The 18,153-nt window shown below is 42.2% G+C and overlaps 1 protein-coding gene across 1 annotated transcript in view; it reads left to right on the forward strand.

Moving 5' to 3' along the window:
• LOC147718909 (gamma-aminobutyric acid receptor subunit gamma-4-like) overlaps positions 1-18,153 on the forward strand; it is a 2,086,028-nt gene that overhangs the window by 1,444,604 nt on the left and 623,271 nt on the right. The gene's annotated exons all lie outside the window — the stretch shown is intronic.

Below are 18,153 nucleotides of genomic sequence, written 5' to 3' on the forward strand. Positions count from 1 at the left end.
AATTTAAATATTTAGGGCATTTATGCCATAACCCCAGGCCATATTTACCAAGTAGATAGCCATCTTTAAACTCTGCTCTAATAAGACGTGAGTAAATGCTGCTGTGCCTGAACATGAAAGAATCCTATGTATTATCAGGGGACTTTGCTATGAGATCTTTGATGATATGTTTTGCATCACACACCACTTTTATATATGTAAAACGTTGTTGTCCTAGGCAGCCTATAATTGTAGAAAAGATTTTCCAATTATTGTGTATGCATTTAAGCAGTTATTTACAAAAACATTGAAGATAGTCTTTGGCTAAAACAAGCACAAGACTCTGTGATTGTATTGAAACATAAAAGTAATTTGTCTATGTCTATGTAAAAATGTGATGCACTTGCACTTTAAATTAGGGGGCACTCATTGCGCATGATCAGGTAATCAAGGCCGCTTGGACGGCCGAAAGGCGTCTTGACAGAATGTGAGAAGAAATTAAATAATGCTGAAACCCATAGTTGGTCTACGCCCGTGATTCCGCGTTCAGGGGGTGCTTTCGCGAGTTACAGCTGATATGTACATATATTTCCTTATTCTTTTTATTAAACCTTCACTTTTATATTTATTGAATGGCTGTTTTTCTGTATCCCAATATGTAGTCATTGTAAGAGGGAGGACATAAAGGTAAATGGGTGTCATCCAGTGGTAGCTGGCTTCTATGGAGGTGGGGTGGGCAAATGGGTGGGTAAGCGCATGCTAAAAAAAATAATAATGAAAAACATACCTGAATGCAGATGATATGACATCTTCCTCACTCCGGACCTCTTCTCCTCAGACTGCACTGCAGGCCCCAGCAAACTCCCTTGGCCAATCCTGATGCTGCTCACATGCTGTTAACCGACATAAGAGTAACGCCTAGACTGGAGGAAGCGGCCTCTCTCGGCGCTCCCCAGTTCACTTGAGGCCTACACTTGCTCTCCACCCAGCTGTCTTAAGACAGCTGGGTTGAAAGGTTTAAATTGAGAATTTCAGGCTGACAGTCACAAGATGGTCAGCCAAAGATACATGCACATTTTAAACAGGTTGCAGGGAGCTCTCTGCCCACTACTCCTCCCTGCTGCTACTCTGCAGGTTCTGCCCCATCCTGACACTCAGTTCAGGTTGGGATGAGGAAAGATAAATTACCATTTTAGTTTTCATCTCTGAGGCTATGGGGGACATTAAGTGGGGCAACACTCCTCCGCTCCAATGGAAGAGCCACCCCTTCCAGTGGAGCAATCAATACAACCAATTACATACAGGAATTGGGCAGTTTGGTAAAAATCCAATTTTGCTAACTGCAACTCCTGTGCCGGGGAATGTAATATGATGATGTATTCTTTGTAGCATTGCATTTAGGAGATCATTATAAAACCCACCAGCAACAGCAATGTCCCCTTGGTAACTCCAAAGGCTAAAAGATGGAGTAAGCATAATACATGTGTGTGAATGGCATATCTTCTGAGAGTGTTTCTCTCAGGCTGAAACCTTAGTTCTACAAGTATGTCTGAATTAACTGCACTAGTCAACCTGTACCTATAAAAAATCTCCTACTCTGTTTGTTGGATGAGGGTCAGCTTCATTCTGAATATTGCCCTCCTCTGCAGGGCATTGAGAATCTGCATCCTCCCACAATAATGCACAGTTCTGCCATTGTGGAACACCCTGATGTTTTTTGGGCCTTTTTATACATGTTGCGCCTGGTAACCACCTGATCAGAGTTGGTAGCAATTTGCCCATGCTAATTCCATGTTTTTCGACTATTCTGTATTTGTGAATGATTGACACACATTATCGAATCAGTATTTGGGACTCGGTAACAGCGACTCCCTAAATCCAGTCACTAAAATACCAATTTGGGAACTTGCTGGTTCTGAAACATATTGCAGCGAATGCTTTTACCACATTTGGAAATGCCATTTTTGCAGTTGTTAAACAGTTTGTGACTGGTTACAAATTTGGTAACACTTCAGACATCAGGCCCTAGGTCAGAAGGCTAAATGTCTGGCTAGGATGAAGCTACTTGGTGTATTCGACCCACGCTCCATCATGGTCAGCCTGACATGGCATCTAGATTCTGATCGAGCACGACCATAGACTATCATTGAAACTTTACTTTTTCTCTTTTTCGATTAAATAATTAAGAATTCATATCTCTGGTTGACTTTATTGGATTCGTATTGTTTTGGTATTATTTTGCTTACTAAGGGCCAGATATAAAAAAAAAGTAAGTTTGCGATTTCCTGAGTGCAAATTTTTGCAATTCACAATTAATTCGCAAACACCCATACACAAATGTGTTGTAGATACATTTTGCGATTCCCAGTGGGTCACGATAGACCTACCTCATTCATTTTCATGAGGTAGGTCTCGCTTTGCGGTCCTCTGGGAATGCACTCACAGGGATAGTGGCCTGTTGGGGGCAGCAGACCACCATGTCTGTGATTGTTTTTTAAATCAAGCAATTTTTGTTTATAATCTTGCCCGTTTTCCTTAAAGGAAAATGGGATGCATTTCAAAAATGAAAATGAAAAACTACCTTTTCATTTTTTTAAAGTAGGCAGTGGTTCCATGGACAACTGCCTGCTCTTAAAACATTTTGGAACCCACATTCACAAAGAGGAGGGGGTGAATTGGGGACTTCTTTCCATTTGTAAATGGGTTGCCACCAACTTGAAGTTGGTGGAAACTGCAAATGTTTTACAACTGCATGCTTGCTCGTAAAACATACCAGTGTGAATCTCTATTACGAAGGGACGCCCTTAACATGTCCCTTCCTAATAGCCTCTCGCAAACCCTATTTTGCGAGCCGGTATTAGGTTACTAACTTGCAAAGTAGGGTTGGGGCGTGCCAAAAAGTATTTTAGTGGTCGCAAGCAGCCTGGTGGGATGTATGCGAGCGGTAAAATGCTTTTTACATGTGGCCCTAAATGTTATACTTTTTTTAAAATTCAAAGTGGTATTTTTTATTTTAGTGTGTTTCACATTGTTTCATACTTCTACCTTCTTTACAATTTTTCTTTAGGTTAATACTGCTTGCCCTGTGCCATTGCTACCAAGGGTTGAGCTCAGGTGTAAATGATTTGACTGGACCTAACATGCAAGTGAGTTTATTACTTGTGGTGGACTACCATCCACCCCATTTATTAATTCTAGGCCAAATGTACAAAGGCTTTTTCATGATGCAAATGGTTTGTGACCGTAAAAAGCATTTTTTCTATATACCAAGGCCCATTTTGCAATTCCGTAAGCTATTACCAAATTTCAAATCGGGTTAGCGATTCAGTATTAGGAATGAGAGTGTTAGGGACTTACTAAAGGCGACTCACAGTGGTATATAGGAATGTTTTGCGACTGAAATGCAGTTGCAAACCATTTGTGTTTTACCATCCCATTCGCAAACGGGAAGAGGTCCAAGGGGGACCATTTCCCCTTTGTGAATGTATGCAAAAACGTTTTTCAGAGCAGGCAGTGGTCCCACGGACCACTGGCTAATCTTAAAAAAATGAAAAGAAAACTTAAAATTTTTGTTTTTGAAACACATCCCATTTTCCTTTAAGGAAAATGGGATGCATTTAGAAAGAAAAAAGTTGTTTAATTTAAAAACAAGCACAGACATGTTGGTCTGCTCTCCCCAGCAGGCCACCATCTCTGTGTTTTTTGCTATTCACAGTGGGTCGCAAATTACGGCATACCCCATGAACAATTAATGAGGTAGGGCTAGCTAAATGTGTCAAAGACGTAGGTGTCTGTGATTACCTAATAGCAAATCCCAATAATTTGCTATAAGGTAATCGCAAAATCAAACCTATGAACATGTGGTCCTTGCTTTCTTACAGTGTTGTTAAGAACAATCGTTTATAAGTTAGCCTTTAAATTTTACCATGCTTCAGCCAATGTATAGTGGCTACAAATGTGCTGTTTGTCACTATTTTCCATACAGCTTCTCCTGATTTTGTAGCCAGACACTCCCCGTCCATCCATTGGTCCAATTGCAACAGGACATTTTTATAAATTTTGCTCGCTCACATCCACTCCGGCATTACTGGCTGTGCTACATGCTTCACAAATGAGAAACAGTATTCTCTACCGGAGAAGCATGGCAACATTCATTAGGCACACTTAACTACATTGAGGCCTAATTAGGATGTCAGGCAGTCTTAAGTCTGCCCGACATCATCTGTAACCTTGGGATCGGCCAGCCGGTGGTTGGCGTTTCCGCCCGCCTAATTAGGATGTGACCGAACACTGTTCTGTTGCATTCCTATATTTCCCTATGGGACCATGCATTACAGCTATAAACCAGCCGTAATACATGCTCCCATAGGTACATGGGAGGTGCTGTTCATCCCTGCAACCCGTGGCAGGAACCTGAAGATGATATCAACGAGGTGCAAGGATCTGCAGGGGCCTACAATAAAATATATATGCAAGGATCCACAGGGGCCTACAATAATATATATTTATATATATCTATTACCCTAGAACCTATAACAGGGTTAACACTCACTTTGAAAGATAAAATGTTTGGTGCATATATTTAACAGAACCTTTAATTATTTGAGCCTATCTTTTTAAAATAATTATTGTTTTAAACTAATAATTGTGAATTATCCAACAACTGTGTATGTCCATAGATTTGTTGATAGTGTTTCCTGATTTTCTTTTGTATAGGGTACCTTATTGAGAGTATGTTGTTTATTGCAGATGAGATGTTATTCTGCACACTGCTCTTTATTTTTTTCTAGGATGATCCTTGTAGGGCATCCATGTTTCTATTCCGCCTGACTGTCTGTTTGCCCATGAGTTGGGGATGTGCACAGAGGTCACACTACACGACAGCTCTGAAGGCAATGGCAAGCAGCCTACAAGTGACCAGTCCTTGTTCACACCCCTAGGACTCCTGCTGCCAGGTTCAACTCTTGGGAAGAGAGTCTCTTCTTGGCTACCCCATGCCAGCTGCTAACCTTAGTAAGAAATACATGCAGCCCCCCATAAGGGTACCACAAGCAATCTGTATCTTCCTGCTCATGAGAAGGCCAAGTTATACGTTTCTTTGTTAAATACCAAATTGCCAGTGAAACACCATGCCGATATTCATCAATTTTGGCCATGCCATTGGTATCTTTTGAACAGGGATGGCTCCTCCTCTATGTCAGAGGAGCATCGCCCTACTGCTTAAAGGCAGAAAATGAAAAATAAAATTATGTTATTTTCACTTTATTTTTCATTGACTCAGCTGAGTTTCCTGAGTCCCCTGAGTGTGGAGCAGGGCCAAGTCACAGCATCACCAGCAGGAGGAGTAGTGGGTACTGAAAGTGCACATGTTGGTTCGGCCGGCCGTGGATGACATGCGCACTTGGATATCTCCAGGCTATTCCTTGTAGATACCTGCAGGTATCAGGAGCACAGGCACCTAGTCCCTTCTAGAGTACGAAACCGGTCCGCTCCACCCAATACCAGCTCTTCTATCATGCCAGGAGTAATAGCATGAGAGAAGCACTGGGATGGATTGCGTGGTGAACTGGGAGCCTTTGCTCAAGGGAATTGCAGTCCTGGGAGCAGAGACGCAGTGAGGCGCAGTGAGGCGCAGGAGCAAAAGGTAAGTTCATATGTATTTTGCATTTATTTTTCCTCCAGCTGCCCCCGCACTGTCCCACCACGTAGAACCGGCAGCCGCCGCACTACTTTTGAATAATAACCAAAACCTGAATCAAAGATACCTCTTTGCCAGAAATGCCAACAATGGTCTCATCTGGATATCAAGTTAAGCCTATGGACTGAAAGTCTATTATGTTTATGGGATGTTCTGACTGTGTGCACTCTGGGCACCAAGAACACAATCTGAGCATAATATGTTTTCTTCAGTGTCTCTGTCAATTCTCTTGCAACCCTCAGGCACCCGAGGCCTAGTTATGTATGGAGTTCGCCAGATCACAGAGACAATAAAACAAGAACATGACAAGCACTTTTAAGGGTGATGATTCCAAACTTTCTATTGATACATACTTGTAATCCCCATGGAGAAAAATGTAGACACAAAGTCAATGATCCTGATGAAGATGATAAAAACTATATCAAGGCATTGATGGTGGCCAAATCTTCAAACTGAAAAAAAATGACATGTCAGACTTCATTTAACCACTGAGAATTGATAATCCGTTTATAAAGAGAAAGTCCATAGCAGCACCAGATATGTAGTTTATTTAAAATGTGGTATACAACAAGCCATATGAGGTGTATGTAATTTTGTAAATAATGCCTATTGGTTTACTGTGTTTTAAACAATCTGTATAATAATTGGTTATTTGATTTAGAATTGTTAAAATTGTTATGTTCAAGCTCTCAGCTAAAATGATTGACTTAAGGGTTAAAAACAACCATTGTAAAATGGTTGCCATTTTTGCTCTGAGGGCAATGAGGGCTCAGTAGTCCTAATTTTATGTTTAATATTTTGCACTATAAGGTATTATTATAAGCAAACTCACTTTGACCAGTGAGCTAGGAGCGGCTGCTTCAAAACGCGTCAGGTATTTTTTGCTCCATGGAAAAATAAAACATCACTCGCACTTAAGGAATTGGGCACAGCACTGTTTTTTTGATTTATAAACCTTGTGGGAATGCGAGGTTGGAAGTGAGGGCTTAGAGACTATTTGTTCCCCAGCACAGCGCTACGATTTCCAACTTAACTACGTCTCAGGTCAGCCTCCTATCTGGAGTATCAAAAAAAGTCTGTCTGAACAGAAACACTCCTTTGCGACACCCACGAACTGCATGGTGGGATTTGCAGTCTCTAAACACCGAACTGCTCGAGTGCTTTTGAACACGTCTATCACTACAAACGTGTCATGCCAAACTTTTTGAATAAATAGTTTTACTAAGCCTCGCCGTGTCCCCTTGTTTACTTTGATGGAAGAAGACATTTTTCAGATATATAGCGTGTAGCCAGTGACACGCGAGGAAGACCCTTCCATAAGAGTCCTGGGTTCACTGGCTCTTACCTGGACTGCCGCTCATCTCAAAGGAAACAGAGGACCTGTTGTTCAAAAGGGCAGTCCATGACCACATGGAGAGACAAGGTTACTGGAACAGCATCTCCAGACTTGCAATCAGCAGCAATGCGAGGTTGAAAGTGAGGGCTTAGAGACTATTTGTTGCCCAGCACAGCGCTACGATTTCCAACCTAACCACATCTCAGGTCAGCCTCCTATCTGGAGTATCAAAAAAAGTCTGGCTGAACAGAAACACTCCTTTGCGACACCCACAAACTGCATGGTGGGATTTGCAGTCTCTAAACACTGAACTGCTCCAGTGCTCTCTGTGATACGTGGCTCAGGTGCACACCACACTACTTTAGAGGATGGGCCAATATAAAGGAAGTTACCTGGAAACCTCAAGCACCAGTGGCATTTGAAAAAGGCTTTTGCCGAAACGCGTCATGCCAAACTTTTTAAATAAATAGTTTTACTAAACCCCGCCCTGTCCCCTTGATTAAGTTGATGGAAGAAGACGTTTTTCAGATATATAGTGTGTAGTCAGTGACACGCGAGGGTGACCCTTCCATAAGAGTCCTGTGTTCAATGGCTCTTACCTGGACCACCGCTTATCCCAAAGGAAGCAGAGGATCTGCTGTTCAAAAGGACAGTCCATGACCACATGGAGAGACAAGGTTACTGGAACAGCATCTCCGGACTTGCGACCAGCAGGAATGTGAGTTTGGAAGTGAGGGCTTAGAGACTATTTGTTGCCAAGAACAGCGCTACGATTTCCAACCTAACCACATCACAGGTCAGCCTCCTATCTGGAGCATCCCAAAAAGTCTGGCAGAACTGAAACACTAATTTGCGACATGAACAAACTGTATGGTGAGATTTGCAGTCTCTAAACACCGAATTGCTTGAGTGCTCTCTGTGAAACATGGTTCAGGTGCGCACCACACTACTTTATAGGATGGGCCAATATAAAGGAAGTTACCTGGTATCCTGAAGCACCAATGGCATTTAAAAAAGGCTATCGCCGAAACGCGTCATGCCAAACTTTTTAAATAAATAGTTTTAGTAAGCCCCTCCGTGTCCCCTTCTTTACTTCAACGGAAGAAGACGTTTTTCAGATATATATATGTGTGTGTGTGTGTGTTTGTGTATGTATGTATATATTTGTGTATATATATATATATATATATATATATATATATATATATATATATATATATATATATGAACAAAACGCCATTCCTTTCTACAGTCAAATGGAATAACGAGAGTGAGCCCAGATTAGGTGCAATATTTTCGGTGATTTATTCAAGTGTTTCACCAGCCATCCGCCATATATATATATATATACACACACCTATTCCTCCAAGCTGTTCCCTTAGTTAGCATATGTGGCGCTCATTTGTGGTGCGTCGCTCCTGTGGTAGTAACCAATACCGCTACACATTTCACGAGATCCCCGGTCTCCCAGGAAAAAACGGGCCGCACTCCCCGCAGGTTGCATTAAGTTCGTTATTTATTTTTCAGTTCTTCATTAAAGCATCATTTTCCAGGCTAACAAGAGATGAAAAGGACTCCGATGCGTTTCGGCATAAGAGTCGTTACTTATATATATATATATATATATATATATATATATATATATATATATACACACACCATGTATATTGATTTTTTTCTCCAGGAGTTTGTCAAGGCTTTGCCATCCTATGTGCAGGATTCTGGTGACTTTTTGAGGAAACTAGATTGTGTAGCATGGGACTCAGATTGTTGACTAATAACGTTGGATGTTTCATCTTTATATACTAGAATCCACCACCTTGACGTTCTGAGGGCTATTCAATATTATTTGGGAAGTAGACCTATCCAAATGTCTGAGCATAGTAAGATGTTGCTAGCCATGATCTCCTACTGTTTGCACAACAACTTTTTCATGTTCAGCAACCAGTATTTTCAACTGTTCAGGGGCGTAGCTATGGGAGCCTGCTTCTCTCCCATTTATGCCTGTTTGCATATGGGCTACTGGGAGGAGCAGGTCCTCCATGGCACCTATCACAATATTTTTGTTGAGCATGTGGTGCATTGGTACCGATATGTTGACAACATATTTTTAACATGGCGAGGTACAAAACAGCAGCCTTTAGATTTTCTTGACTTGACCAACATCAATGCACTGAACCTTGCTTTTACATCCAACATTAGCCAGGAACATGTCTGTTTTTTAGATGTAGATATGCTATATAAAACTCCGGTAGAAGACCCCAACACAACCATCCAGCCAGCTAGACTTATATTGACATATAATAGACAGCATCAAGCTCTCCATAAGATCATCAATAAAAACTGGAGCTTAGTACGCATTGACCCTGTCATTTGGGACCTGATGGCAGTCAAGCCTGAAATATCTTTCAGGAATGCACGCTCAATGAGCGATGCTCTGGTCAAGTCTAGTCCTGAGGTCGTTGCCAACACAACATGGTTGCAGGCCAGTAAGGGCTTCGGGAAATGCTTTAGTTGTAAAGCCTGTACACATGGGGTTAGCAGAACTGAATACAACGTTTCTTTTTCTGACACTACACCTGTCATCCACACACAGCTGACGTGCAAGAATGAATTTGCGGTGTACGTGCTGGATTGTTCGTGTGGCCTTCAATATGTTGGTAGGACCAAATTGCAGGTCCACAAACCGATACTCCAGCACATCAGGGCAATCAACACTATAGTGATGGCGCTTATCCGGTTGCACGTCATTTTAAAGAACATCATGAAAATAAAAGTCAGCTGTTGAAGTACTTTGATGCTGTTTCCCCCCTTAGAAGGGGAGGAAATCGTGAGGCCATCTTACGCGCACTAGAAACTAGGTACATTGTGGAATTAGACTGTAAGACCCCTCTAGGCCTGAACTCTAGTGAAGATTTTTATACTTGTCTCCAGTTTGAATCCCTAGCACAGAAGCACCATTGTGAGCTGAATATAACTGGAAATTCCCTATTTTTTGTTAACCATCTGACATTGGGATGTGCAATTGTGCTCCCTCATTTCTCCTGCAGATCACATTGTTTTTCATATACCTGTTTACATGACTTATTTTTAAAAAGAGTCTCTTTTTTCACGTTTTTATAAATTTTGCACATTTTTGCACTAAATCACTTTGTTTGCACTAAAGTACCAGACTGGCGTAGTGCCCAAAATATTGTGGATTTGGGGCACTGGTAGATCAAATTAAGCCACTTGGGTTCTATTCTTGTATTTGCTCTATTTTGCACATCTGCATTACATTTGCATATATCGGAAATGTTTAAAAAAATGAATTTATTCATTAATATTTCCAATTGTTTAGTCTTTTTAAAAATGATTATATGCCTTTTTTAATAATGACTTGTTTTATTGTGCATTTTTTACTTACAACTATTGATTTTTTGAATGAATCTGTGAACCTGTAGGTATTTTTCCAGTGCCCATGCTGCTGGTTTTAGTGACAACCAATCACGTGTTAGCTCTCTTGCACTTTGCAGTTTAAATGTTGTTTACTTCTCATTGGGCGTTATGTGACCAAGGCCTCTGGGTAGGCTGAAAAGTTATGTGGGTAGGCTGCTGAAAACCTAAATAAAAATTCTCACCTGCACGTTTGGGTCGGCTCTCGCTTCTATTCCTGTGGAGTCCCGGGCATGAGGGGGCCGCGGGAGTGGTGGAACGAGTCTTCAGGCATATATATATATATATATATCAATATATATAGATGTGTGTGTGTGTGTGTGTGTGTGTTTATAACAACGCTCCTTGTTCCTGCCGTCTGACTAAGGCGTACTGCTGAAACGCGTTTGTTTTCTTATTTTGTGCCACTAAATCCGAACTTAGGATTTACTCCCCAGAAATGCTGGTATTTATTTGTACAAGCGAGGAGATATATATATATATAAATGTATAAACAAATATGTTGAACATTGAAACATTGGTGAATGTATAAAAAATAAATAGGTGAATCAAAATGCACGTACTCTAAAGAGGAAAACCACAAACACTACTTTTTTTTCTGACGACTTAAAAATCTCAGTCAAACCTTTTGGTATGTGTGAAATTTCAACAACTTTCTGCTAAGCTGAAAAAGATTGCAGCTTTGTGAAGCTTTGAAGAGTCCTCTTTTCACAAAACTGCACCTGGGGAATTATCATTTTCGACAGTCCAGGGCCTTATTATGATCTTGTTTTCTGTGCTGAGCAGGTGCAGAAGGACTCTGTGCATTTCTGCTTGGTGTCTTTTGCGCATGTAGGGCAATATTTGTCATGTATTTGCGTTGCCTCGCATAACGCAAGGGGGTGCATGTACGACAAACTACTAAGTGTGATTTATGAAGCCATGCATTGCCACCTAGCAGAATCCCAAGTGGCTTGATAAATCCAGAGTAACGCTGTGTTACGTTAATCTGCCCCTGGGAGGCGATTCATGGGCGTTGCATGGGTTTTCCCATGAAACACCCAATGATTTCGACGTATTCTCAGGTTTACAATAAGTGGTAGACTTGGGAATGTGACTAAACTGCTACACCTCCTAAGGTGAGGTGTATTCTCCTCGTTTTTCTTTCTATGTGAGCTGCATTCTGCAGCAAACATAGAGGAACATGCCTTAGGGAAGTGTTTTTGTGCAGGAAGGTAGAAGGAAGACACCCTGTTTACAAGGAAGACACCCTTGCTCAATGGTGCAGGAGTGTCCGCTTTGGTGCTGGGCAACACATTGTGCTCCAGTGCTGGAAAAATACAGGAATGTTCCATACAATGTTAACTACAGCACACTGCTGCCCTTTACCCATCAGGCAGCACAGCAAAGTGACTTGCTGCACTGCTGGATTAGTTAATAAATATACACTATATCATATTATAATATATTCATGTTAGTGCATGTTTTGCTGACAACAAAGCTCAGACACAAAGAACCAATTACTGCCCTGTATTTGCAAGCGTTTTTGTCAGCAAAACATACACTCATTTGGAGATAACTCTACTAAATATGAGAAAAAGATGGCAAATAAGAATGCACTGGGGCCATAAAGAAGCAGAAAACTGAGCCATGACCCTGCCTATTGTTTGAAATTACTTTCTTACACGTTATAGAACTGATAACTGGCTAGAACTTTAGGTGCAACATTTCCATTTTTATAGCATTTATGTGATTTGGTATGTTTAGGGACTTTTGTACATAACCTTATTCTTCCCTTGCCATCATCACGCCTTCCCCAATGCTTTACATGATAAAAGTTTGTTTTAAATTCAGAGTGCTATTCTGGCAATACGTTCATGTATACGTTAGTGAAATAAACAATATATATTTGCATTGATGTTTCTGAATAGTACACCTCAATTAGAAAAAATAGCGAAATGGAATAGAGGGGCATATTACCAAGGGCCTTATCGCCGCTTTAACTGGAATTTTTCCTGCTAAAGCGGCAATAATTTTACCGCCCTATTACCTAGCTGTCGTGAACACCAGTTAGCGACAGTGTAGTAAAGTCCTCTCCACTGTTCTTCTCTGGATAGACTGTATTATAATATCTGTGACATCATAGAATGCCTGGGTGTCCCTCTGGCTCACAGTGCCTCGCTCTAACTTACTGTGGCATTTGGTCATCTCAGGCTGAGCTGCTAACAGCTGGCTCCTGGTGGGGTTTTACTTCGGTACTTATTATCTTGGAAGGAACTTACAATAAAGGATCTTCACCTACACAGTGGACTGTGCATCTTCCTTTACTACAATTTGGTGACGATTCTCAACAGGATGAGCCTACGCGTGAATTAAGGAGAAAGACGAACTAAGGAACCAAGCAATCATAAGGAAAAGAACCAAAGACATTAAGGACTTTCTACAAGTCAATTGAAACTTAAAGGTAGCGTCCTGGCCAGCCCCACCAGTGTCCTGTTCCACCTGGACAGCCTACAGCCTGGGCGTTTCACCTCATTCTACCAGTCTACATACAGTTACTGGTGAACCTGTGGTCATCCAGATGCCTTGTAACTGTAGGCGTTTGACCTTTTACTGCCCTATGAAAGGACTCTGTGTAACTTAAAAACAGCCGGCCTACAAACAACCTCCTGTGTAACCTGCTGTAGTAGTTGAAGACTGCTGTGCATCTCGTTGTTACCCACGGTTGGAGGAGAAAACTGGCAGCTCTACTTTTACAACACTAGTAACTTAGAAAGACTGGCTGTATTGTATTGACCAACCGGCAACATTCGGCCTGCGTGGGACGTCAGCGCCGACATTTGTGGAGTTTTACGGAGGTTGCTAACTTGTTTTGGTGCTCAGGAATAGCCAACAACTGACTGTTGTGGGAAGACCGACAGACACCCCTAGTGAGCCGTTCTCGAGTGTGCTGAGGAAAACGGGCTATTACGCTGATTTAAAAATGCAGAGGCAAGTGATGCCTCTGAACCTGCGGCCTGTGTGAAGGTGGAATTGTCCCAAGATTGAAGTGCTAAGTAACTTGGGGCAGACTTTCTCATCTTTCATATGATACCATTGTGGCACGTCTGCTCAGGTACAGTGTATTGAATTTTATCTTTTTAAAGTTAGTTTTCGCATTGTTTTTTCTTTTCTCGCCGCGCTGCAGGGGACAGTTCAATGGTCACATTGTCTTTCAAAGACAGTGCGCGAGCTAGGTAATGCGCTTAATGCTTACCTTGTTGTCGCGAGGAGCACCTCAGTGGCCATGGCGAGCTAGGTAATGCGCTTAATGCTTACCTCGTTGTCGCGAGGAGCACCTCAGTGGCCATTCTGACGTCTGTGGGAACTTAGCTGCTTCAACGGCACTCACATACGTTTGCCCAGCACTAACGTGCCGAGAGCCACCCTGTGCAGCGTATGCTGCGTGCCGCCATTTTAGGATTGGCTTTCCAGATCGTCTTGGTTTCCTGCTGTTTAAAGCATGTTATTCACACGCTTTGCCAACCACGTTTTTGACGCTCTGCCAACCACGTTGTTTCCTCAGTGCAACGGTCTGGGCGACAGGTTAAACATGACCAGTATCGGTTCGACAAAGAGCACAACAATAACGGAGCTTTTGACTTTCTTAGTAGACTGTCTAATAGTCTGTCTGAGATTTCGTTTTTATGGAAATATTCAGCGACGAAAGCGGAGACCTGCGCACGGAGAACCCGGGTGAGAGATCGCTCACCGGAGCTGATGTTATCTGTTATTTACTGTTGTAGTTCATATCTCGCTGCATGTTTTGTGTTAGTCAACACCTTGCTGTATGTTTGGAGTGTGCCGATGCATTAGTTCGTGTTGGACCATAAAGTTTATTTCTGTGTGCAATGCCTACTTTCATTTCGTTTTGTGTGTAAGGGGTGGGGGAACCCATTGAGTGAACGTTTGGGAGGAGCTTTACAATTTCACTGTTATTACAATGCCTGCTTTCTTTTCGTTTGTGAGTTAGGGGTGGGGGCACACAGTGTTTGTTTTTGACACTTGTGAGGGTTGTTAGTGTAACAGTACTCTGAATTTGTCTTTAGACGAAGTGTTGTTTTAAGGGTCAGTACTCTTAGGTCATTGTTGTCCTGGTTTACCCTATTTAGGGTAGGTTGTCTGCATGTGGGTAGTCAATGCCCATGTTTGTGTTCTAGGGTCATGTAGAACCTTATGTTGTACCATATCTAGGGGATGCTGTTGTTTTGAGTTTCAAGGGTGAGTATCCTAAGTTGTACTCTTATTGGGTGAGGTTGTGTATTTGTGGGTAGTCAATGCCCCATTTCAGTTCCCAGGTTTACTATCCTGCGGTTTACCCTACTTAGGGGAGGTGGTGTATTTGTGGGTAGTCAATGCCCCATTTTAGTTCCCAGGTTTACTATCCTGCGGTGTACCCTACTTAGGGAAGGTGGTGTATTTGTGGGTAGTCAATGCCCCATTTCAGTTCCCAGGTTTACTACCTGCGGTGTACCCTACTTAGGGGAGGTTGTGTATTAGGGAGGTGGTGTATTTGTGGCTAGTCAATGCCCCATTTCAGTTCCCAGGTTTACTATCCTGCGGTGTACCCTACTTAGGGGAGGTTGAGGATTTGTGGGTAGTCAATGCCCCGTCTATGCCCATTTCAGTTCCCAGGTTTACTATCTTGCAATGTACCCTACTTAGGGGAAGGTGTTTTTCTTTCTGGGTAGTCAATGCCCCGTTTTTGTTCCCAGGTTGACTATCCTGTGGTGTACCCTACTTAGGGTAGGTTGTGATTTTTATGAGTCAGTACCCTGTGTTCTCTACTTTTGGTGGAGATTGTTAAACATCGTCTCTTTTTGACACTCTGCTTCTGTAAAAGTCTACCTGCCTGAGATTCGTGGCCAAGGGTTTCATGTCGGTGGGACTTTGTCTGAGGAGTTTTATCATATTTTTTCTCTGTCAGCATGTTTTTGTAAGGGGGGCTCGTAAAGGGTCTGTGTCTACGCTCGCCTTTGTTTATCTGGGTGTTTATCCTCTGGTGTACCCATTTGTGAGCGTGACCACCTTTCTTTGCTACTTTGGTCCTCATTCATCTAAACCATGCTTTTACCCTAAGGGAAGGGGATGTAGCATACAGTAGCATTTAGTTGTTTTTTTGTTCATTTAAAATCTAGCATGTTATTGTATTTCTGTTCATGCTAATGATATCTCATGCAGTACTTGTTGCTTTTAAAGTATTTTGCCAATTGTTTCTTTATTCTGTTCTTACTCCATAAGGGAAGAGGATGTGTAGTAAATGTCCTCTCCACTGTTCTTTTCTGGATAGACTGTACTATGATATCTGTGACATCATAGAATGCCTGGGTGTCCCTCTGGCTCACAGTGCCTCGCTCTAACTTACTGTTGCAGTTGGTCATCTCAGGATGAGCTGCTAACAGCTGGCTCCTGGTGGGGTTTTACTTCTGTACTTATTATCTTGGAAGGAACTTACAATAAAGGATCTTAACCTACACAGTGGACTGTGCATCTTCCTTTACTACAGACAGCTAGTAGGAGATAGCGATCATCTGGGGGCCCACTTTGCATGTCAGCGATATTTATCGCTAATGACATGCAAAGTGGGCGTGCCAAGATGTTAGCGACTGTAAACAGTCGCTAACATCGCTATCTCCTATTATTTACAAAGGCGTACTTTTGAAAATATTTGCGCTAAGCGCGAATATCTCCAAAAGCTAATGCCTGCCCAGAGCAGTTCTTAGCCATGTTATCCAATAGTAGGTGGATAACATGGCTAAGAGCATTAGCTCGGTAATGCATGAATATCGCTGACTTTTCAGCGATATTCATGCATTTCGGACGATTTTTATCGCTTTTGAGATAAACCTTGATAATAGCAAGGTTTATCTGCGATAATAATCGGCGGAGCTCAGCGATAAAATTATTCCCGCTAACCCTGCTTAGCGATAAATATCGCTATTTCTAGGTAATATGCCCCATAATTTTTATTGAAAATATGAGCCATGGGGCCGTATAATTATGTTTTCTGCAAATTCATTTAACCTGATATTTCTCTTAGTTTGTGCTTTAACGCAGATACAAAACCAGAGCCAGATTGAAGAACCAAAAGCAGACCTGGCAACAATGCTCAAACTATCCCTGCTTCCTTTGCATGCACGTGCTCTCTATGTTTCAATCAGTGCCGCCCTGGCTGTACTGGGCCTTTCCCTGGCTGGCAGGAAGGGTAGGGTCCGGTTTTGCAGCAGTGGAAGCTGATTTTGTTACTGGGGGACCAATTTTGCAACTGTGCTGCAAAATCGGATACCAGTAACAAAAGCAGCAAGCGTTTCCAGCTTCCGGGGGTCAGGCAATGCTTCCCTAGGGGTTGGCCCGAGAATATTACCAGGGCTCATTTGGGTTTGTTTCCAGTCTGCCCTGGTTTCCATCCTTCTGTTCTTTCTTTCTTTATCCTTGTCTCCTCTCTCTCTTCTCCCCTCTGATCACGTTCTCTTCCCTCTCCCGCCCTCTCTTTCTCTCTGTTTCGAAGTCTTCCTGTGTCTGCTGCAATTAACCTTGACAAGCTGAAGAAAGTGACAGAGGCCCCAGGAGCATCCTTGGGCATTCAAACCAGGGGCCAGCTTTACTAAGCTTTCATACAGAACAGTGCACCTAAACAAATTGTTGTGCTGCAAGGGAGATTGCAGAAATGCAACATATCTACTAAAGATATGGCAATTTTCTGCTGTCTTACCACACAGGTGCCCTTCAAGCAGCCTAGCGCCAATGCAGGGACCCTTTCACCACTGTGCAAGGGGGCCTGCGTTACCAGGGGAATTGTATCTGTGCAGAAAGGAATACCTTCCTGCACAAAAACAATCCTTTTAGGCATTTTCATCTTTCTATGTGTGCTGCAGATTGAAGCACACATAGAAGAAAGTGTGGTGATTGCACACAAATCCAGGTTTACAAACCTTTGTAAATCTGGAATTGTGTAAAATCCATGGTTGGATGCACGGTAGCACCCATGCTCCACCCATAGTGCACCTCCCTTAACAAAATGTAAAGGAATGCAGAACAAGCTGCTGTGTTGCAGGAATATATGACATTACAATGCAAGCAATTACAATGCATGCCTTTACAATGCAGGATTTACATCGCAGCTACCTTTACTACGCATGATTTTACAACACATGCCATTACAATGCATTTTTAGAAACTACCTTTACAACGCATACCATTACAATGCATAACACTTTTAGGGTAAAAGTGGGGTACGTGTTGGATAGTGTAGGGGTAAAATTACTATTCCCAATCCAGTGAGTGCAACAGTAGGGTAAGTGTTAGATGGTGTAGGGGTAAACATTACTATTCCCACTCCAGTGAGTGCAACAGTTGGATAAGTGTTGGATAGTGTAGGGGTAGAAAGTACTAAGCCCATGTAGCCCCAAACCTATACCCAATCAAAACTAAAAAAAAACTCATTACTTACCTTATAATGCATGCGTCGTAATGGTATGCGTTGTAATGGCATGCATTGTAATGGTGTGCATCGTAATGGCATGCGATGTAGTGACATGCGTTGTAAAGTCTGCATTGTAACGGCATGCAATGTAAGTGCAGTTGCTTTGTAACACCCATGTTGTAAAGGTAGTGCGTTGTAATAACTGCATTGTAATGCTTGTTTCCTGTGTTGCATTACATTTCTTTATAAAGCCATGCAATGTCA

Source organism: Lissotriton vulgaris, chromosome 4_1 (genome assembly GCF_964263255.1).
Source record: "Lissotriton vulgaris chromosome 4_1, aLisVul1.2, whole genome shotgun sequence".
Taxonomy (NCBI): Eukaryota; Metazoa; Chordata; class Amphibia; order Caudata; family Salamandridae; genus Lissotriton; species Lissotriton vulgaris.